General features: G+C 49.0%; 2 protein-coding genes across 14 annotated transcripts in view; one reads left to right on the forward strand and one right to left on the reverse strand.

Annotated features, from left to right (window-relative positions):
- LOC100678009 (peroxisomal leader peptide-processing protease) overlaps window positions 1-23,209 on the reverse strand; it is a 59,904-nt gene that overhangs the window by 23,923 nt on the left and 12,772 nt on the right. For 4 of the 9 annotated variants that reach the window (XR_004344865.1, XR_004344864.1, XM_031929247.2 and 1 more), the window contains exons 2-3: window positions 13,982-14,067; window positions 13,831-13,903 (exon numbers count right to left, since the gene is read on the reverse strand). The gene's annotated coding sequence lies outside the window, so the exon portion shown is untranslated. Of the gene's footprint in view, window positions 1-13,830; window positions 13,904-13,981; window positions 14,068-15,847; window positions 15,978-20,952; window positions 21,135-23,209 lie in introns of those variants that run through there. The other 5 variants (XM_032599148.1, XM_031929245.2, XM_032599147.1 and 2 more) reach the window with 4 other exon arrangements.
- Window positions 4,448-23,209, forward strand: part of LOC100120410 (ion transport peptide-like) — a 30,184-nt gene continuing 11,422 nt past the window's right edge. For 2 of the 5 annotated variants that reach the window (XM_016988542.2, XM_032599150.1), the window contains exon 1: window positions 4,449-4,717. The gene's annotated coding sequence lies outside the window, so the exon portion shown is untranslated. Of the gene's footprint in view, window positions 4,718-16,086; window positions 16,680-23,209 lie in introns of those variants that run through there. The other 3 variants (XR_004344866.1, XM_003427292.4, XM_001604006.5) reach the window with 3 other exon arrangements.

Here is a 23,209-nt window from a genome sequence, read left to right on the forward strand (position 1 = left end):
CCTACCCCACACTAGCTATTTAGCATAAATTATACATAGATATGCAAAGACCCTATTTTATTATAAGGAATGCGTTTGCAAATTTTTTTAAGCTATTGAAAATATATTTTGAACGAATATCTTCAGTATAATGGAGCTATCACACTCAAACTGACTAAACCACATTAAATACATTAATTTTTCTCACTGATTGCATAATCTGTTTTTATATATTTCCAAGTTTGACTTGGGATTTTTTTATTTTGCTGTGCACTTTAAAAATAGGAATAACATAAAAATTGTGCGTCGCCCTGAATAGCAACAGTAGTCGATAACGTTTTATTACACGTATTATAGTGATTCGAACTATGGTGCATTCTATATATACTCTTCAGTTTTAGAAGACACAATTTATAGGCTTCAAAATGTCTCGTTTTATTATCAATGAAAGGCACGAATTCGATAACGCATGTATTATTGCGTATCGTAAATAATCTTCGGGATTACGCGTATCTCTATGCTTATAGAACGTGTGCCTAAACTATCAAAACAGATGTTTCAAATTCCACGATAAATTTCCGGCTGTGACAATCGAAATCATTTGCTGCTTCGCCGTATCGTACTATTATACGAAACCGCAAGTAACCGTATAACGTCCTCGATATAATTTATTACATTTGAATAATGCGTTGAACGCAGTTATATAAAAACAACAAATGTACGAGATGCATATATGGCGTTTTATTAGTCTCTAAATTAACCGCAGAAGCGCTTACAGAAGTTTCCTTGTTCATCCTAACGATCTGGCCTGGTAGAAAATTGACCAGATTTTATGGCCGCTTCACTAATTGGTGCCCAGAAACTTCTGGCGACAGATAGTGGGCATATTACCTGGCATAATTCTGGCATAATTCTGGCAAAGCTAGAAGGACGCTAATTTGAAGATAAGCACACACATATTAACGTAGTCATAATTTCTGCTAATAAATCATAATGATTTCATCAATTTATTCTAACGGTCCTACTTTGCAATCTCTACAAGGATTATGTGATATGTGTACACCCACGCTTTATTCCACCTAACTGAACAAAGTTATATATCAAAATATTTTATTATCTCCTGCTATCTGAATAGACAAATAAATATTAGATATTGTTTGTATTAGCATGGCAATATTGCAAAACGTTTTGTGCAACAATAATAAACTCAAAGAATACCCATTGGAACACTCGTTGTGCCTTGTCGAGTATACATTAGATAAAAATTTCACATTTTGCTTAGTATCGGTGATTAGTGCCACAATCTCAAATCAGCCAATTGTAATGATTACATGTAATGAATTTTATTCTAACTTATTCATCAGCTCTTGGCATTTCGAAAAAGAGTACATAACAATGATTTATATTTCAGAAGCTATTAGAAAATTTTTATTTTCAAAAATTGAAATCCGCACGACAAACTGCTTAAAATTATTTTGAATTTGAGTAGGGCTGTTCTGAATGAAGGATAAATTAGAATTGTACTAATGAAATAGAACTTATTTATTTAGCAGGATTTATGTAAGCAACTCAATACTCATCCTAACCTAAAAATTGCCTTTCTGTACCTCCGCCAGAATACTGCCCACTAACCATCGCGCCACTCCCAAGCTTTCTGTCAAGATTCTGCCACAGATTCTGGCAACCCACCAGAAAATTCGCCAAAAACCGCAAAACGACTGTCTTGTCAATCTCTCATTTGAAAAATGTCACCGCAATGACGACAGTATAGTTTGTTAAAATTATCATGAGTGCATCAAAAAGTCTTGAAAAAACTTTTGACGGGTCGACGTGACGTCAACCGCGGCGATTCTGATTCGCGCGTATACGGATCGCACATCCCTTCTCATCTGTCTCCCTGTAATCATAGAGCATCACCCTAGAGCAAAAGCTCAGAAGTCGCATTATCTCGCGCGCCTATCTCTAATCCTCTCATTACGTTACTCGGCACACGGGCTTCTTTTTTAGTAACAGAGCTCTCTATTGAGCGCCGCCGAGAGACGTATACGCGTGTGTACGCGCTAAGTAGACGCTCTCATCATCATCGCGATTTCGACGGACCGAATGATGAGCCAATTCAAGCTGCTGCTTCTAATAATAGCGGCGAGAGGGGGAGGCCGCAGCCGGCGCGTATAGAAAGAGTTCGGACTCACTGTGGGAAAACACGAGGGTGGAGGCTGAGAGATAGACGCATATAGGTATATGCAGGGAAAGTTCGGGAGAGCGTCGCCGATTGTTTGGAGAGATAGCAATCGAGCTGCGAATTAGCGGACGATCGAGTGGACATTGTTGTTGACGGGGTGGACTGTCGCTTGATTGTTCTATGGCTATTATATAGCGATTGTGTCCTTTCCGCTAGCGCGCACTGCTTATACTGTCTTGTTTTTGTTGAAACAGCGATAAAGGCCTGTTGGTTATTTCGTTGTATAATCGGTTTATTCGAATTTTTAGGGTCGTGGCAAAAACACTGTTTTTCTATTACAAATAATTTTCTAAATAAAGCTTGCAATGAAAAACTTTTTGTTTCTCTAAAAGTTTGGAAATACAAAACAGCTCGTCCCACTTAATGATTCTTCGTAAGCATGCAACAATACTGCAAGCGATCTGAACGTTCGTTTGACTTTGAATTCAGGAACGACGATTCGACATTTTTTCCAGACCGGTTACCCAATCGCCCGGCTCGCACACGCCTTCCGTATCCATCTAATCAATTCCATCAAATAATCATCATCACCTCTCTCGCGCACTACAGTCTTCTATACCGAGAAAACTCGCCCAGATCCTCCGCAGGCCACAGCCGCGCATGATTCGTTAGAAACCAATTCTCTCTCTCTCTCTCTCTCTCTCTCTCTCTCTCTCTCTCACACACACATACACACACACACACACACAGCCGTCCAAAAACAGCCTGCGGAGCACGTTAAAAAAAAGCCTCTCGAGTGGCTCAATCCTGCGAGTGAACATAGGAGAGTAAAAGAGACGGCGTTAAAGACGTCAAGTATAATCTACGAGCATAATACGGCTGAAATTTGCCCACCGGCAATTTCGAGAGAGGCACGTGGACGCGTCGCGCGCGTGGAAAAAAACGCGCACGTGCCGTCATTCAAAGCTCCGCCGGAAGCTTCGCTCTCCTCCCCAGATTGCTTTTCGTTGTTTTCTCGGATGATGCGCGCGCAGGTGTGGCGACTACCAGCGTCAGTAGCGCTGTTAGGATTTGGTCAGACGGTTCGCGGGCCTAATTTTATTCATGAGCGCTACGAAGCCCTTTGTCTTTTCATTGGATGTGGTGTTTCCTCGTTCGGAGGCGTGTATGCGGGATTTAAAGCGTGTCCCGGCACGGCTAACCGAAAAACCGAAGAATAAGAGTCTGGCGCCGCGGGACCCTCCGCGTACTTTCCCGACATAATTCCGATCGTCTGCCTTCGTAACCGCAGCGTCATCTCTTCACCTCTTTTTCATCCCGGCAGTCGAGCGCTCGAATGTCCCTTTTCATTAAAATACGGTTGTATCTTTGCGCCCGTTTTAACTTGCTGAATATTGTCTCGGGATTTTAAAATAACCTTCGAGTCTCTTGGGAAGTAGACCGAGCAATATTTGTGGCACATCCCGCATAAGAGACGCATAACAACCCATACACGCACACCATAACTATGCGCGCTGACGAGACTATATTCGAACTTATTACGAAGATTGCTGGCTCTTTCTCTCTCTCTCTCTCTCTCTCTCTCTCTCTCTCTCTCTCTCTCTCTCTCTCTATGCATACGTCTGCGACGACGAGGACGTCTCACGATTGGGCCGAGGAAAGAAAAAGCGCCAGCGGGTGGAAATGCGCTTCGAGAAAACCGCGTCTCTTCCGTCCGTACATTATAATCAATCACTGCGTGTATTGTGTGACGACGATGCGAGAAATTCAGTCCACACTATTTTCGGGGGTCGTTATAATCTAGATTTACGTGATAATGCGTGTAACAAAGGCTTGTAACTGCTGTTCAACAAAATATTCGCTTCTCGAGCCCTGCACCTTCGATCATCGATCCATTCGAATTCAAGAATCCAACAAAAAGGACCAGATCGTTTGAGAGAGAGAGAGAGAGAGAGAGAGAGAGAGAGAGAGAAATGCCATCATTAAGGCGTTAAAAAGGAGCACCTGCACCAGCAGCAGTGGCAGCAAGCAGCAACCTCCACCTTCCGACAACTCAATGCAAACGACTCGCGGAGCTCGCGCACGCAAGTAGGAGGAGAGACTCTCTGGCCGCTTACGCAGAAGTAGGAAAAGAGAGCACCTACGTAAGCGCACGTACATGATGCGTCGAGTGGCTCTCCGCTTTGAAAAAAAGAAGAAGAAAGACGAAAGAAAGGGTGGGGGTGCGTGAGGGGCGGCACCTGCGCGCGGCTCCGCCGGCAGTATATTAGACGCCGGACGTCGCGACGCCCGCGTCACAAGTCCGTTAACCGCCCCGCAGTAGGTATATAGTCCTTGGCTCAAGCTCACCCTGTCTTCGCTGTCATCAGTCTCGTCGCTCGTCAGAAAGCCAGGAGCAACGCTCGGAGGATCTGCCACTCGAAGAGAGCTTGTTCGGAGACTGGAAGTGCGCGAGAAGAAGAAGTGAAGCTCTCAAGCTGCGCATTCAAGCTCAAGGATCGTGTGATCGCTTATACTCACGGAGGATTCGTTCGCTTTCCGGAGAACGCCGATAAGGTAGGCTAGCTCTCGAATGATTGGTTATACGATTTCGATTCTTCGACGATAAACTGCACTCAAGATTCATTTACTGCAAACGTTTACCCCGGGATGCGGGAGCGCATAGACGCATATCATATTAAAACTTGATTTGTCTTTGGAAAATCGCTTAAGAGCTCCGACGCGTGTTTGCACGCCGCTCGTTTCCCAGTGCGTGCACAGCCGAGTGAATGTCACTGCTCCTCGTATATTGTCGTTGAACCTCGACGATCGAATTTCAACGCGAAGAACAACTCTCGAAGCGCTGTGCGACTTCCCGGCGCGATTTCAGCGAGCGTATAAGTAGGCTCAAAAAAAGCGAGAAAGTAGCGGAGAGCAGCGTCCAGCTGAGAGAATCCCAAGTGCGCTGCCGTTCGCTCGTATACACGTGGCCGGTATTCCTGCGGATTTGTACTTTTGAGGAACATTTATTCGTACGCGCGAGATTCGAGTCAATATTCTATTTGCTTAGTAAAGTCAATGTTTCTTTTGTATGAAGCTTAAAATTTCTTCTAAGATGCATCGGTCCATATGCTTTTGATTCAAAAATCACTTTATTCGTTACTTTGAACGAAATTAAAAATTTAAAGATACACTTTTTCTGAAATTATAATTCTGTTCCTCTAAGTAGTACATCAGACAGTTCGTTCGTTCGTTCAACCAACTCAAGGCTCGAAGGTCGACATTTTCCACTCCCATCATCAGGGCACCTTTCACAGAACGAGTTCATCAATTTAAGCAAAGACATTTTCTAAAAACCGATTTTCGAAAAATCCTCAACGTTCCCAAAATGAAGGTTCGTCATCGCGTCAATGGCGTCTTCTCCGTATACATGTATGTATAGGCACCTCCACCTAATGCTTCCGAAGCTCTGAGAAAGGTGACGAGCGAAAAACGAACCTCGAGCCCCTAATCGTTCCCAGAAAGTCACAGTTATATTAATAATGCCCATCCCCGCCCGCAGAGCTGCAGGCCTCGTTACGATGCGCATACCTGGCGTACAAGCAACGCCTCGAAAAGCCGCTTGGGGCCCATTACATCACGCCCTGCGCGTGCTGCACTCGTCGGTACCGGGCGCTGCGCCTTCCGAGAAGCCCCGGCCGAAAATAGGTGCAGGATGCAATTGTGCACCTGCGGAGTTCGGGATGAGTAATAAAGCGGGGCCCGGCGTTCGAAGAAGCCGCGCAGCGGCCCGTAAGCGCCGGGACAAGCGCCGATGCGCGCACCTGCGTTTGGGATATCAGAGGCATGACGCAATCGCGAGCGGATGACGGTGAGATGGAGGTGGCCGGGAATTTCGGTCATTCGCGCGTGCTCTGAAATCTGCTCGCCGCCGATGGCTGACGTCATGAACTCGAGTTTTAGACGATGCATGCGGGTATGCAACGTCCGTATCTAATCGTGCGCCTGAAAAGAAAAAACAATCGTAGCATTCCAGCCCAGAAATAGCTCAAGTGCAGCAGCCGATAAGCAGCGCTGCATTGTTGCGAATTAATGATCATCGCGCAACGGGCGAAACTCGCAAATTACTCATAAATCACCGCTGATTGCATTGCGCGCACATTTCGATGTTGCACCCTCCGCGTCTAGAGTAAAACCCTTTCTCTCCGCTCGAGCGTGCCGATTTCTCCGTCGCCGATAGATCGGCAGTAAAAAACGATTGTCTATATAAAGCGCTGCTCCGCCACACTTTCGTTCACGACGACCATCGTAGAAAACGCATGCGGCCTTTCCGAAAGAAACCGGTGAAAAAAGAGAGAACCGGCTCGCGCACGCGGAAATCGGATCGGCGGCGTCGCTTATTTTTTACCTCTGCACAGCAGACTCTGCTGCACTGCGCCGATCGCAGCTGGTCTTATTAAAGCGCGCAGATTTCTCTCTCCCTCTCTCTCTCTCTCTCTCTCTTTTCCTCGCGGAAGTCACGTACGACGACACGACGCTTCTCTCACGAGGGCGCATGCGCACCCGGTCTCTCGATTAATTACCGATCCAGAAAACGATCCGGAGAATTCGCAGCGCGCGCGAAGGCGAGCGACTTTCCGCTCACGGCCCCCGGAGGCTGCCGCTGCGTTTTATTTATAGAGCACGTATCTCTCGCGCCGATATGCATCGGAGAGCGCGAGTTAAAGGAAACGCCGCCTTTCCCTTAGCTCGCGCTTTAAAGGAGCTGCAGCAGCGTGGGAGATGCCCGCGAGGGCTACCGTTGCTAGAGCTGATGGAAAAATTGCCGATTGATTTACGCCGACGCCAGCTGCGGCATGTGTGCGATCGAAATGCTAATCGGAAATCGAAGCGCGATCGTGCGAAAATCAAATTGCGAAAGCTCGCAGTTTGCAACACGTTCGCTCGGAAACGTTCGCATTTTTACCGATTTCCAGTTTCTTCGCGTTCTTGTATGCACAGCTCCGATGCACTATATTAATGCGCGCTGAGCTGTGGGTTTTACCGGACCGGCTTTATGCAATGCGCGTCGGGTGATCGAGAGAAAGTGTGGCAGAATCGGAAGATTCAAGGGCGCGCCGCCAGTCTTTTCTTCGGCTCTGTACTCGTTCGCCGCCGACGGGACTGCGAATTAAACGCGCTTATTAATTTTTTACTCTTCCAAATTATATCCTGATGTGTATATATATATATATACTTTTGTTGTTGTTGTTGTTGTTGTATAAGTATAAGCGACGACGATTTAAACTGACCGTGAACGGCGTCTCGTTCGGTGTTTTCCTCCTTTTAGCATCGAAAGACTTTCACTTGCATGAAACTGGAAAAAAAATCGAGGCTTCTAATTCAATTAGCGCGGGGAAGCATGACTCGAGTTAAAATTAGAAAGTACTCCGCGCGACAAATCTTAATGCAGAGTATATAATATACTCTCGGACGCGATTCCGAACGGGCCTGCGTTAATGCGCGCCGCGCTTTACTTTTATACCAAGCGGAAACGCATACGCACTGGCTTTACGATTTTTTTTCCGCGCGATCCTACGCACGAGATTTCTATAATTATATCACCGCGTGCGCGTCGAATACAGCGAAGCCAAAAAGTCGGCGCGATGATTCACCGGGAGATTGAATCACCGTTGAAATTGACAGCCCGGCAGACACAGGAGCGCATCGCGATGTCGGTCGAGGCTCCTAGCATCAGTCATTGGACATACGAAGGAAAGGCAAAATTCATCAAATGTGGCTGTCGCTCTCGGATACACGTATATAACTCGTATGTATATGCTAATGAGAGCGGGATCGATCTCGTTCGTCTCTCTGCACCCGCGGCGTTTCCTCGGAATCGCGAATTATGCTAATTTTGTTCAGCCTGCTTCGGCCTATAAAAATAGCTCGCGCGCGGTCGGATGTAGAGTTGCTTTCTTCGCATTATCTCGCACTGCGTACAGAATCCAATTGAGCATACGGCAACGGCTCTCGAGGCATATGCACTCGTCCCCGCAAACCGTTCAAAGCCATAATGCCATCCACTTACTATTATCTCAGCAGCCGACGGGCTAGTGCGCGTATCCGATTGAGCACAACATTGTACGTCTCGCACGAGAAAAAGGGCAGGGAGCCGTTCGCAGCCGGAGAGAGAGAGAGAGAGAGAGAGAGAGAGAGAGAGCTTATCCCTCTCTCGGAATAAAAAGAACGAGCCACCGGCGAACCTCGAAACGAATCATGAATGGAGCACTCGGACCCTTTAACCGTGTTAACAGCGACCGCACACATCACACGTACCTGCACGCACACAGAGGCGCGCTGCTGATAGAAAGAGATCAAGAGAGAGAAAGAGAGAGAGAGAGAGAGAGAGAGAGAGAGACGGGGAGGGAGACGGGTCTCCGCAGCATCATTTAGGTGCCCTATGCAGAGTGCCAGTGTACAGCTCGTCGCGGCAGCCCGTCAGTCGATGCTGCGACCGTACCTCACTCTCCGCGACGACGAGTACTGCTTCGAGAGCCGTTTCTTCGAGGAACCAGATCCGCGCGTCCGAGTAGTGCAGTCGCTCGCCGTGGAAAAAGTGCATAGCCAGATCATAGGTCGGCAGCAAGAAGGACGAGGATGTCCGGCGACAAGTGGCGCAGGAGGTTCAGGAGGCGCCAATAGCCGAAAAGAGCAAGGCACGGAATACGCCATCAGTTATCGCATACGTGTATAGCGAGCGCTCGCGTGAGAAAATCGCTGCGTCCGTCGCACACGCACTTGATACACAGCGGCGGAACAGCTGCCGACTGGCACGGATACGGACATTAACTCATCAGAGCCGGCCGTACATACTCTCTCGCAGAGCGCGCGCACGTACACACATATATTCATCGCATCAGCGGCTTTCGCACGCGCATCACATCGTCCGGCCTATGTGTCGCGCGTTTCTCTTTGTTTCTCAACCATAGCGGCGCGCGCGGAAGATTTTTCGGATGTCGGCGATTATCGAGGCCCTGACATGGCAGCGATGCACCGCCGGAAAACTCGTTGAGAGCTGAGCAGGCGAGGAAGGGCAAGTACTTACGCCGCCGACGAGACTAACCTTTGCATTTAGCGAGAGAGAGAGAGAGAGAGAGAGAGAGAGGGCATACTTTTAAGAGCAACAGGTGCTCCGAGAGATGCTGCCCGACACGAGTATGGAGCAGCAGCGCCGCGGAGCCAAGTTCATGATCTGCTACGTGAGCTTCGAGAGCGAGAACGGCTGAGAGTGTGTTGAACGTGCGCGTACGCTGCACACAGAGACTGAGAGAAAGGGGAATAGGAGTCCACTTACACAGGCTGCACAGGGAGCTTTTTCGGAGCCGAGCCTGCGAGAGTAAGTCACGCGGCGGTTGAACGCACTTGTCACGCCACATTACACTATACTGCATATTATCAACTCTTTTGGATCGAATTTTGAATCGGGCCTCGCTCGGTTGCTATGCGCGCTCTCGAGACGCCTTTTATGTACCAGGTTATTAACTCCGGCTCGCGACGACAGCGGGCTCCATTATTTATCAGCGGGGATTCGTCCTCTCGCTCTCTCACGGGTAAGAGACGTTTTGTGAAAATTTTCTCTCCGAAATTTCACGCGTTTCCCTTTTCGTCGTCGCATACAAATAGGTTAAAAAGAAACTATTGCATTATGTATTATCTAGCTGCACAACGGAAACAAGCCCATAACTCACGACATCAAATTTCTGCCTTCCTTGAAGGAAAATCCGGGAAATTCCCATCAACGCGGCGGATCTGTGTAACGCGCGCTGGGAAAAAAATAAACAAGTATGTCGTAATACAAAGGGGGAACTCTATTATGGGGAGCTACTTTTTACAATAGAAATTTACAGAATAGCGCTTCCACGAGAGCCTGGCGTGGGGTATTATTATTATATCTATTATTCGAAAAATCTAATAAACAATCACGAATTCGATCAAACATTTGCACGGATCGCAAAAAGTCGAAAGCGACAAAAAGCACACCTCTTCGAACGAGAAGCTCGGGCGAGACAATGGCTCGCAAGCGGCGGGAGAAAAAAGGGTAGAACGACGCGTCGCGCATGAGCCAACGGCTATTTTTACGCCTAAGGACGCGAAGATCGGCGAGTGTACTCGCGCGCGTCGCGAGGAGTTTTATGAATGACATCAAGGCCGCGCAGCGCCGCAGGTTCCGAGCCAATCAATCGCTTAATTATCGCGTCAATAAAAAAATCATCCCGATCGCGCGGGCTGCTGCAGAGTAAAGGCGCGACGCATGTGTCGCAACGAATGTGGGAGAGAGAGAAACGATCGAGATACAATGGGAGAGCGTTATGTGCTGCGGCAAATTGATCTTTGGCCCGGATGGGAGAGACGATTATCTATAGGCTGCGGGCCGATGGCCCGATGATGGCACTTTCTCTTATTGATTTTCCGTGGGATGCTTGATATAGGGGGACAGTTATGTGTGTCGTCGTTAAACATCAGAAGCGATAAGAAGATCAGCGGTGGCGTAAAGCTCACGAACGAAGCCTCATAATATCCGAGCGCGTCATAATATCCGATAAAAGTCATCGTTGCGGATCACCGAGCGGATGATGTAGGAAAACTAAAGTAAACTAAAGTACCCGGCGATTGTTTTTCCAATCTCCGTTCGCACGCTTCCTGACTGACTATTCTCGGAACAAGATCCGAATGTCGCTGTTCGCGTGAAAGTTAATTTGCAATTGAGCCTCGCAGCCGAGGAGTCAAGTCCGTTTTAATTAGTGTCGCGCGATACACGCGAACGGATCGAGTTGTGACCGCATGTGACGAAATAAGTGCGCTTTTCGTTAATCTTGGTGCACGTGTCGAGAGGGAATCAGCCGAGGCTGACGACTGCTTCTGAATATTTTTCTCTCAACGCGCCGCGCGCGTCCGATGATTGTCTCAACGAGTAATCGATTGCGATCGGTCGATTCGGTAAATCGAAAATTGCGCCGCCGTTTCGCGCACACGCGATCGAATTGACGGCTACATCACACTCGAGCGATCAGACGCGATGCATGTCGTCAGGAGGTTTTTGCCGACGAGCCCTCTGCAGCCATATAGCACTTGTGCTGCAAGTAGATGAGTCTTCCGCGAACATCGCTCTCGGGAAGATCGTCGATGCGTCGAGTGCGTTTCGCCCAGTGAACGTCTCGCAGAGCCGATGAATGAACGCATTTTGTTTCACTTGCGCACGCGTATTCCGATTGTACAATGAACTGTTGTTGCGGCTCTTGATTATTATTTGCTTTCCATAAACATCGCACGGCTGGGAACTGAAGCAGCATCATCGAGTAAATATTTGCATAGACGATCCAGTTGCAACGAAATGGTTACAAAATATTTTGCAAATGAAATTTCCCGAAGAGAAAAGAAACGGTGACGCGCGTGAAGAGGCAATTTGAGAAACTTTGTCTTCTCGTCCAAAGTTAAACGATAAATCATGCAGTTTAATGGGCTCTCGGTGCAACTTCCGACAGACTCATCATCAGGCTCTAGTTTTTTTTTTCCAAGTACCTACTTGCACCGCGCGCGTATGCACGTAAGATGTGAGAAATTCCGCGATGAATCGCGCGAAAATTTAATGACAGACTGTCGCGCTCGTCGATCATCGATGCGGACGTGTGGGAAATTTCGTCGCGAGATGCGCATTTTTTCGCGAAGACGATATACTCCGCGTAATTATGCTATTTATTCCGCAGATTCGATCATTCTGACGTCCGTTTCCAATAATAAACGACGCGATATACATTTGAGTCACCGACATTTTGCGTTTCGTATTTTCTGGAAGCGCATATTAAGCTCTCCGACATGCTAATGGCTAAAGGGAAAGAGAAAAAACGCCGAGATCGGTATAATTGTCGGCTGCCAAACGCGAGGAGTTAAATTTATTTGAGAACGAACGAACGGAGTAATCAACCGATTCGTTTGAAGAAGCCTGTAATTTATCGATCTCGCTGCCTCGTGGCGAACAATCATATTCCTCCTAATTGCTTATTGAGTATTTCAATTGCATATGCATAATATGTCAGCCACGACGATTTCGCGCTTTTAATCACTATTTGCATATTTTTTCCGATCGATGTTACACTTAGGTGTGTTATTTCTTCTTCCTATGGACGTCATCGCAAAAGCGTCAGGGATTCTGACTTTATCTCTGATTGATCGCGTTAACGAAAATCTCATTATGCAGTGTCCATGTACTACTCGCGGCTCACAACGCAAATGTTCGAAATTGAATTTCTCGTTTTTGCCCATAAAAGTTTTAAATGTATACATTCTCAACTCGGCAGCAAACTGCGGTACAAGTCGTTCAGCTGCAGCAATATACATAAAGCAGCACGTGAGACTGCAGCGTTAGCGGCTCTCGCGCGATTCAGGATGAAATAGGTCAGTTTTTACATTACGACATCGTTTTCTCGCGTTACGGCAGCCGCGACTCGCGCCGCCATTAAGTCCAATGCACACACTTATGCGATGTGTACAGACATATCGTGCATATAGACTTGCCTTACAGTCGCGAAGCGCATCGAACTTTGCAAGTATGAAAGCCGAGCTAAAAATAAACGGCTCTTTTGATTTTCACTCTTGGAATATCAGCTATTTTCTTCGCTTACTCCATTGCACAATGAACCTATTGGCTCAATGGTTAGCAAATATTCTGCTTCATATACCGATCGTTTTGCGAAATTTCGCTGTATAGAATTATAGCTTATATATTGTACCTTTTGAATACGCGCCGATAGCTGGATAAACACAATATGTTTTTCTACAAATCTGCATAGCGAATGAATTTCAATTTTCATCATTCAGAATTCGCAATTGCCAATGCGGAATCATCCACTAAACATCCTATGTTGTATCAATTCGCTCAGCTTGAATAATTTAAACATCGTCTATACGGTACAATGTTTCAATATTTAATCACTACCCGACACCGTTCCGTAATAATGAATCGTAAATTAATTCTATTCCAACTCATTACGCTATCTGTCAATAACTTTCCTTGGTTTTTCCATAGCCTAATTGTTCGCGAATATACAGTAACGTGTCTTCGACAAAAAAAAAGGATCGTATAACCATGATTCATATGCAGCAATCGACGGCTAATCCAATACTCCTTATTGAAGTGTATATCAATCAATTGTCGAGCTATTCGATGAACTACCGATATAAGAGCCGTTCAATTACTTACCTCGAACATCTCTTACGCAACAAGCGCAATAAAAACAAAGTATTTTTATATACAGTCATCGCTCTAGATGGGCATAGCACCCGGAAAAACAATGACCACTTGCGAACGAAACAAGATAACTGCGTTTTTCGGCGGCTTTTCGCTCAACGGCGGATGTGCTGGCTTGAGTTATCTGGCGATCCGTCGCGTGATTTACACACCGTGGAATAAGCAAATGTCGATCGTAATCAGCCGACGGGTAAATCACCGCACGCAAAGACCGACGGATCGGAACCCGCGCCTATTTGCATACGTCGCGAGATAAGAGCGCGTGTAATCGATTTTTTTCTTTCTTTCTCTTCGAACCGATTCTCCGCTGCTCCTGTGCAGATCAGCTGCAGCGATGATGCGCGTGCAATTCCTAAGTCTGAACTACTTATCGGACGAGGCCATAATTTTGGGACTCACTCACCTGTGCGTGCGAGCGATGTGGGAGAGACTCTTTCGTAGGTTGATGCAACAGTTCCGCGAGTTTGCACGACGCTCTGGAAGAAAGCACAGGCTGCTTTAGACAGCAGTGTCTATTCGGCCGGCGGATAGGAGTTAAAAATAAAAGGACCTACTTTCTGCGGCTGGATCGCGCGGAGAGTGTTAGTTCACGCTGATTCTTGGGATTCGCATTCTCTCTATGCGCCGTGTACGAGTCCTCCTGCAATAAAAAAAGCTGAGATATTAATTTCATCCATATCAAAAGACATATTTTGTAATATTACGCGAGAGATGAATTTTCAAGATACTGGAATTTTATAATTATACGGCTAACGAATGATGTTATGCAAATGTGGCCGTATGTTTATTCGAATGATTATCGACTTGCGTATAACATAGTGTATTAAGTAGAATTCAATATCACCGAAGACGCAGCTATTTGCGTGTATGCGCATCATTGTATAGCCTTGTGCGAACTCTTTCACAAAGATTCGCAATTTTCCACTAAAATAAGAGAATCCCCCTATAGAGACATGTGGCCATACACTGTTGGCCAATCCACCTCTAAAAGAGATTTATGTGCCTGTGTGTCGCCGCGGCGAATCGAGAATCGCGCGCGGCTAAAACGGCAAAAGATCATCGGGCCGGATAAAAGACGACTTTCATCGCGGAGGGAAACATGCGCGCACCTGTGCCCGAGAGCGGCGGCAGCTTTCACCTTTACGTGCACACGCGCGTCGAGTTTGTTTTTCTAGTTTGTTTTGCGCGCGCTAGAGAGAGAGAGAGAGAGAGAGAGAGAGAGAGAGAGAGAGAGCCCGCGCGGATCGGATAGGTTGTGCGTCGTTGTAAGTATACTATACTTTTTTCGCGAGATGAGAGGGCTTTCGTCAGTGCGTATTTTGGGAAAACCAGAAGGATTACGGCTGCGGCGATCGAGAATATTCGGGAAATCGCGAGGGCCGCAAAGGCCAGAATATATACCTTATAAAATCCGTCTCGTTTTTATTACTAATTACACCCATCAATCCTCTTTGAAATGATCGAATTTCATTTCGAACGCTCGTATATCATTTGGACGATTCAGAGATGAGAAACGAGAAAAAGCAGGCTGAATTTCGAAAATCAAACATTCTCCAACCGTTTCGTGAAAATCACTCTGTGTCGGCACAGGTGTCGACTTCATCCCAGCTTGCACCTCATGACGTCAACCGCTCCTCTCTGCACACACATAAGTACGGAAAGGAAAAGAAACCTCCGCAGTGTCTATAGATATATAGGAAGGAAGTAAACATGAATCGCCGGACGATCCCCAGAAGCAGCAGGTATAATAGCTAAAAAGCTTGCGCGCGAGAGAAAATTACAGGCCGCACACAGCGACAAGCCGGTGATTATGCACGCGGCTCGATCAAGCGAGTCATTATTATTCATATGCACGACGTTCTCGGCAAGAGGGAAAAATTCCCTGGAAAATTCGCGAGAGAACACCCGCAGGAAAAGTCGAAATCGCCTATATATCCAGAACCACCTCTCTGTCTTTCTCTCTCCCTCCCCCTTTCGAGGAGTTCGGAGGAAAGAGACCGGCTGTATACTCTCTCGGCCGCGCTTGGAGAGAGAAGAAAAAAGATACACACGCGCGCGGAGCCGAAAAAAACAAAAAGAGGAAGAAACTTAACGAGACCGTCAAAGAGGCCGGCAGTCACCGCCGCTAAAGGGAAAAGGAAGACCACGCGCTCGTGAGTGAGACAGAGAAAAAGGAGGCAGACGTATAAGTAAGTAGTGTACACACAGGAGAAAAAAGAGTCGCTCGCTCGCGACTGAGAGAGACGGAAAGTTAAAAAGAAGAAACGACTACCGCCGCGGCGATGCGGGGAACAAGACGCGGGGGGTCTTGGCACACGCGCACATAACCTATACACACTCGGCGGAGCACGCGTTGGTGTGCGACCCAGCTACACGTAGGTGTACGTATACTGAAGGCGTAATAATAGCGATATACGCACGTATTTCTCTCTCTCTCTCTCTGTCTGTGTCGTATCGTCGAGTATACTTTGTGCACACAGTCGGCGGCAGCTCCGGTGCACGCAGCGAAGAAGAATCAAGAAACGCACAAGTATGTGCGTGCGGTGAGGGAAAAGAAGGGGAAGCAGTCGCCGCCGCCGCCGCCGCAGCGAGACGCGCGGTGGGGAGCTTTAGAAGGCAGGCGGCGCGCCGCGAGCGCCGATTGGTTAGCGCCTCGGCCATATTATAAGCGAGCGCTGCACTCCGCGCTAGTTAATGTTAGTCCGAACCTCCACGAGAGACAGACACGCTCAGCGGCTCGATCCTCTTTTACTCTCCTGCACACAAGCATAGCGCGCATCTACATCTACATCTTTGCATACGAGCACACATTTGTATCGTCGCATACGTATAATACGAGCTGCCGCTATCGGATACACGCTCGTACAGCCTACCTGTACACGGGCGGACGGACAAGAGTCGAGAGACGCACGTGCAGCAAGGATTCGGCTGTTCGAAGTTGGCGCGCTTTTTCGACTGATCGACTCTGCAGCGCAGCCGGAGCCGATCGGTGCGAGTTTACTTGCATATAGTGACCTACAACGCGAGCTCCCTGTGTGCGCACACATCGACGTTTCCAAACGCAGCAGCAGAGGGATAGAGAAAGCGAGAAAAATAATTGTGAGCGGAGCAGCGGAAATCAGTGAACCGTGAAACGAGTGCTGCGCCAACAGCAACAGCAGCAGCAGCTCAAGGTCGTCGAGGATAACCCGCGGCAGCTCCTCCGACGCTACCTACTCACCGACTCGACAAGGACAGAGCAGCGGCAGAAAAGTAAGTCCGTAGCACGCGTCGCGTCAGCTGATACACGAGAGATTCCGAAAAATTCGATCAATGACGCGGCGACCCAAACACAAACGCGCCAATTTTCCGGAAACCGACTCCCATACTCGGCCGTCTACGCCTGTGGCCCGCGTATATCTATCTACTTGTACAACGTTCCCACGCTCCGGCGTTTCGGCGAAAAAGACCGGTCGCCTCGAGACGGAGATAAACAAACGTCACGCCGCCAGCCAGCTACACACGTATGTCGAAAAAAAGTCGGCCGCGGTCTTGAGGTACTTAGCTGCTGTTAGCTCCGTTAACGCGCCCGTACTGCAGCACAGCTTCTTTCGAAAGTCGAGATGCGGAAGCGCGAGCAGTGTGTCTCTGTGTGTGCGTGTGTGTTGTTGAACCTCGTATATAACGAAACTACGAGTTTCTGCAACTGCAACATCCTTATTCTTGCGCAACGTCGCGTACCCAATTACAAGATATAATCGGCCAAACGTCGTAGTCACATATATATGTATATCTTCTCCTCGTTATAATTAAAGGATAGACCGAAAAGTCGGACTTCCCGCGATAAAAAGCTCCCGCTGTGTTATCTTCTCTCTTCCACGCGCTCGCGTTCCTGCGTGGACCGAGCGCTGCCAATTAGCAGCGTTTTCGGATAGCGCCACGAGTTCATTCATGAACGCGCGTACGTAACGCTCCATCCTCCTTTTATCGCGAGCGACTCGTTGAAAAACGGAGGCGATAAGCGGCAGACTCATTCACGCGGGCGGGAGAGGGAGAGAGAAGAAGCAGAAGTACGGGGGTGTGCAGTGACGCGTCTATTTTTTCCCCTCCTATTTATAGCCGCGCACAACCCAATACCGGCCGTATATAATAATCTCGCGGGGATGCAGCCGATGGGAGCAAGCGAGCCGAATAACGAGCGCCACGCGGGAGACGCATAAGGGCGCGATCGATCTCGCGAGGATTCGTATCCCGTAAACCGAGAGCCGATGACGCGCGCGCTAGGATCCGCTTGCTCACTCGGGGAATCACTATTTCTTCTTCTTCTTCTTCTTCTTCTTCTTCTTCTTCTTCTTCTTCTTCTTCTTCTTCTTGACTTTGCGAGAAACAGTTAATCGATATAATAAACGCGCCGGATACGGCTCACGGAAAAGTCTCGAAGAGATTCGGCGCAGCGCGAGTCGCGGCAAAAAGAGCGAAAGGAAAGCGAGGCGAAAGGCTGCTGCTGCAGCGGCAGCGGTGGCAAGGGTATGAGCCGCCGACACGCCGAGTAGTTGGTCTATCTTTAGAACTCATTGAGAGAGGCGGCGCGGAGGATCTCTGGCCGTGGGGCTCATTTCTTCGTTCAGCGTACACGCGCGCGCTCCTCGCACATAAAACAGTGCCGCGGCTTGCTTTGATCGCCTCGAAACCTAAAAATTACTCTCACAGCGCGCGATCAAACGCGGCAAACCTGAAAATTCAGCTCAGACCTAGAAACAAATAACCGCGCGTACGCCCGGCCAAAAATAGACGATTAGGAAGTGCGGCTTGCGGCTGTACCGTAGCCAGCCAGCAGTATAACACTAGCACGTGGTCCGTTTACCGGTAGTAGCGTTACAGTAGCCGGAGGGAGGAGACGCTAGCGGAGCGGTGGTGAGCGTGGCCCGTTGTGTCGTTCGCCTGGAGGGGCAGAGACCGGGCTGGCACAATGGGGCGCGTGCGAGCCTTGCGGGGGAGGAGCTCCCCCCGACTGACACCTGTGGCTTCTGCACTCTCCGAGCCAACCCCTCGGCTTAACCTCTGCCTCCGTCTATTGTGCTCGCCTCGATGGAAAAATAGTACGACTTACGCAAGAGCAGGTAGAAACCACGTTTCCGCCTAGCTATAGACGAGACAGCTAAATCCAGCGGCTACATTTTCCGCCTTTTCCGCGCGAGCCTCCATTACTGCGTCAAGGTAAAGTCACGTGACTAGCCATCCTGCGCGGCTGTAACGGCCTTTTTTCGCGCGGCATTACGCGGAATAATATTGACTCGCAGCGCGGACTGATCAGAAATGCGCGCGTTGTGTTATTACTGTCGCGGTAAAAAATGAGAGATAGGAGCGAAAAAAACAAGCGAGATAGCGATTACGCAATGTCGCAGCTTCGATAAAGGCATTCCTCTGAAAGTCGGCTAATTTCAACATTCAATTGCGCTCCTATGCGGTAACGAGGATAACTCCGAGTCGCGCTCCCGATGATTATATTATACAAGCGCACGCTTCTCAACTATTTCGCGACGACTGGAAACTCGCCTCGGACTCACTCTTTATGCGCCAATTAAGCGTCTACTCCGTCTCTGTTAGCACACCGGTGATCTATGCAGCTGCGGCCCGGTGCGAATTGCGCAACGCGCGGAAAAATGGACGCTGACGCGATGGGAAAAAATGGTGGTAGAGAGACGCGTGTCGCGAAATCCGAGACCCACGTATTGGTACCGCAGCCGAAGTAAAAGTTCGAGCGCCGATTCTTTATGGCTTTCCCAGAGTCGTTCTTCTGGCAGGTGCAGTTTGTTGTTAGGTTTCAGGTTCCCGCAAGAAGCTGGTCTTGCGATTAGCTTTCTTTAAGTATTCCGAAGTCAGGAACGAACGCAAGCCGATAAAATATCGCCCTCGCACCGTCGACCTTCGCGCCTCACTGTTAAGCAAGTGGAAAGGCGCGCGCATACGCGTGCCCCGTTATCGTCTCTCTTTCTCTCCTCCGCAAGGGGTTTCGCTGCGTGACCGCGATCAAGGCGGTTCCTCTTCTCGTCGCTTTTTTGGCGGCGGTCCATGAACCGAGCCAAGGACGCCGCGTCGCTCTCGCCTCCTTGAACTCGCGCTGCGCTGCATCGGACATGCTTATATACACTGGAATAAGACACACAGCGCGCTGCGAAGGATGATTCGCGGTGTGCATTACAAGAGCCGAGGGTTGGCTCGATCTCTTTGATGTGCTCGCGGCGCCGCCGCCGAATCGCAATCACTGCGCGCTCTATTAATAACTCGGAAATGATCGTGCCTCTGATTTATTTATAAGACGCTTATCTGACGTTATGGGCCACGCGTGGCGCGCTGCACCGAGAGAGCCGCGCTCTCTTTTTCCAGATAACGCGATTTTGTATATACCGTTATACGCGTCCGCGATGTACCCTGTAAGCGTAGTGGCTCCTTACGTAAGAGTCGCAGCTTTGTCGCGTCTGGAGGAACAACGACGAAGAGTTATAGTTTTCCGTTTGACTTTTTTACTCTTCCCCCCTGTGTGGCGTGTGTACAGTATTATCGGTCGATGAGAAAAAGCTCGAGCATCGCGCGTTTTTTCGGCCTAACGAAAATACTTATCCGAGCGTAAACCGACGCCATCGGCCGCAGCGCGGGATCCACGTAGCCGCGCCGCGAAATTGCGTCAGCCGCAAGATGAATTTCGCAGCAAAAATTTCGAGCCCACAACCGTGCCCTACGCACGGACGAAGTTGGCGGTGGGGCCGAGAGCTGGACATTATACGATTTTGCGTGAAAAAAATGTTCGAGCGTCTCAAACGCGCTGCATGTATAAAAGCATGTACACATGGAAAATCTCTCACGGCGTCGGAAAGCAACGCGTTCCCGCGCCGAGGCTTGGCGGCGGCGACGGCGGCACGAAGCCAAGCGCTTAGGACGCCAAGCTGTCTGCCGCTCGGCTCTCCTCGCTATTATAGCCTATAGGTATACATCGCGCCTGTGTGCCCCACCGCTCGGCGGCGCGCCTATACATACATATATATACGCGCGCGCGCGCGCGCGTGAGAGAGAGAGAGAGAGAGAGATGTTAAGTATATAAATACAAGCATACATATAGAAGTGTGAGAGAGGCGAAGATGCGAGGCAGAGATAAGCGCGCGTTACATGGGAAAGGGGGAGCGGGCAGCGCGTACATAGAAGAGACGTAAGGCCGACGCGGTTCCGTGCCGCGCGGAAAAGCGCATCGCGCGAAAGTCGTGCATTTTCGCGCGCGCGCGCGCGCGGGAGAGGTAATTGAGCTCTCGCGTGAGCTTCGATGACGAGGTCTTTTTATGTAACTCTCGCGGCGGTATGGACTAATGTGTATAAGATGCGCGTCCCACATAGCTCTCGCGTCTCGCTTCAGCTCCGTTCAACTTTGCATCCGACGGGGCTGTTTGAAAGATCTCTCCTGTCGCTGGAATCGCTGCTTATTTTTAGAGCGATTTTCAAACCGCGCGGATGGACAATGCAGCCTTCGCTGGGAATCGTATAAAATGCAACATACCTCGACTGCTCCCTCTCTCTCTCTCTCTCTCTCGAGTAGTGTCTTCTGGAAACTTCGACGCTTTTTGCTGCCTCCTCCAGCGAGAGCGGTTGCGTTAGTCTGAAACTCTTCTCTCAGCAACAGCTCTCGTCTCATCCGCGGCGACTGCGGCAAGAACAGAGGCTCCTCTGTACTCTGCGCCGCGAGCCGAGAGCGATAGAGAGAAGAGGAGAGAGACCGTGAACCCAGCGAATGTTTGATGCACATTTATGTACGCACGCATGCGCTTGAATGGCTGTAGCCGCTGCTGCCTCTCGTCCTCCCATTCAGCCGTTCGCGAAAGCGCGAGTTTCAAGTGGCGCGCATTCCGAAAGTGCAATTGCAGCAGCAGCGCAGCAACGGACTTTCATCCGCCATCTGCAACGAGCTGTTTGCGCATTCCCGGACGCGTCGTTGCATAACGAGACGCGCGCGCTTTCGCGAGCCCGAAGCGAAAATTGAGCCATTCGTAGGGTTGCCCGATCGACGAATGTATAAGTATATGCGCGTGCGTGTTCCGTGAAGGAATGCTCCGACAGGTGTGTCGCCTCGTCGTTTCGCGCGCGCTTTACCCCGCGCAGCGCCAAGAGTCTAGAAAACGCGAGCACTGGCCTCGAATTTTCGATCCAATAACAGGCTCGAACTTTTTGCTCGTTTCGCCGCTCTCGCATATCCATACTCGGAAAATATCAAATACCTCGCGTCGGCCAAAAACTCTGACGAGACAATGCAGCGGCTCACGCTCGGCTCCGCACTGTCTCCTCCGACTCGTCGCTGCACACGCTGCACACGCTGCACACGCTGCACACGCTGCACACGCTACACATGCTGCACACACAGACGCGCGCACATTAGAGCCGAGATAGAGGACGTTGAACGCGCGCGCGCGACTCGTTCGAAGCCATTACTCATAGCCGGCACACGTACGCACGCGTTTTCCATCTCTCGAGCTATGTTGGCTCGAGTGTGTGCGTGACGTAACAGCAGCAGCTGACTAATCGGCCAAATGGCCGAACTCGTGACCCATCGAGTCGCAGAGTGCTTGCGCGCAAAGCGCCGTTAGAGGCCGATTAGCGGATACGCGAACTCGTTCCCGCTAAGAGCGCATTCCCGCGGCGATTTTGCGAAATCCTGTACGCATTGTGCTCTCTCTCTCTCTCTCTCTCTCTCTCTCTCTCTCTCTCTCTCTCTCTCTCTCTCTCTCTCTCTCTCTCTCTCTCTCTTTCTGATGTGTAAAGAATGCCGCTGACGCCTGAGTGGATGGATCCCTGCTGGGGTAATTCATCGCGGCAATTATTCAAACCTGATCGAGCATCATTGTTCATGGCAGAGGGACGATAATGGCAATTTGTCGGTGGCAAAAGCTGCAGTGTATAATCAAACCTCTGAGAAATTTTCTAGTAGGTTCATCGATACACCCGCGTGTGCAGGCCTCGCACTGCTCGACGGAATGTCCGCAACTCCGTAACTCTATATATTATATACCTGTGTACACGAAATACGCCGCAGTGGAATTTTCCCGGCCGGCAGTGGAAAGCATTCTTCCCCCTAGCGACGTTGTGTGTATAACGACACCGTAACCCTCGCGATCTCCGGAATGTTATCTTCGGCGGCTGCAACAGCTCCGAGCGAGATAACGACAGGTGGTATACCTATATACCCACGGAGCTCTCTCTCTCTCTCTCTCTCTCTCTCTCTCTCTCTCTCTCTCTCTCTCTCTCTCTCTATATATATATATATATATATATATATATATATATATATATATATATATATATATATATATATATATATATATATATATATATATATATATATATATATATATATATATATATAGGCGCGTAAACATTGCCATCCTCTGTCGAAGCGCACAGAACGCATACATTAATATATAAGTTACATACGAGGCGCGAACGCAACCAAGGACGAATACTCTCTCGAAATAGCAGCGCGCGCGCGCTTCTTTTTACCAATGCAAATTCGAAACCAAGCGATGCGCGACACGCCCTGCGAGATGTGCTTCGGCTTTTCCGAGGAAATCGCCTTGCCGCCGCAGATTGCGAGTCTTTTTATGATGACACTACAAACTTTGAACCGAGAGACCTTATATAGCACTAGCAATTAACGAGGATCGGCGATCACGCCTCTGCATATTATCTCGAGTGCGCATAGCTCGACCTGATTGAATAGAACAAGAGCCTCGTCTACTTTCTCGAAACTTGGGGAAAAATGCGCG

Source organism: Nasonia vitripennis, chromosome 4 (assembly GCF_009193385.2).
Source record: "Nasonia vitripennis strain AsymCx chromosome 4, Nvit_psr_1.1, whole genome shotgun sequence".
NCBI lineage: Eukaryota > Metazoa > Arthropoda > Insecta > Hymenoptera > Pteromalidae > Nasonia > Nasonia vitripennis.